The sequence below is a fragment of the Mastomys coucha genome, unplaced genomic scaffold, assembly GCF_008632895.1.
Source record: "Mastomys coucha isolate ucsf_1 unplaced genomic scaffold, UCSF_Mcou_1 pScaffold23, whole genome shotgun sequence".
NCBI lineage: Eukaryota > Metazoa > Chordata > Mammalia > Rodentia > Muridae > Mastomys > Mastomys coucha.
The window spans coordinates 71,442,043-71,442,246 of record NW_022196906.1 but is presented as its reverse complement, the minus strand read 5'-3'; positions in this window follow the sequence as shown (position 1 = coordinate 71,442,246).

Below are 204 nucleotides of genomic sequence, written 5' to 3'. Positions count from 1 at the left end.
TCTTTAGGTGCTTCTCAGCCATTTGGTGTTCATCAATTGAGAATTCTTTGTATAGCTCTGTATCCCATCTTTTAATAGGGTTATTTGGTTCTCTGGTATCTAACTTCTTGAGTTCTTTGTATACTTTGGATATTACCCCTCTATCAGATATAGGGTTGGTAAAGATCTTTTCCCAATTTGTTGGTTGCCATTGTGTCCTATTGA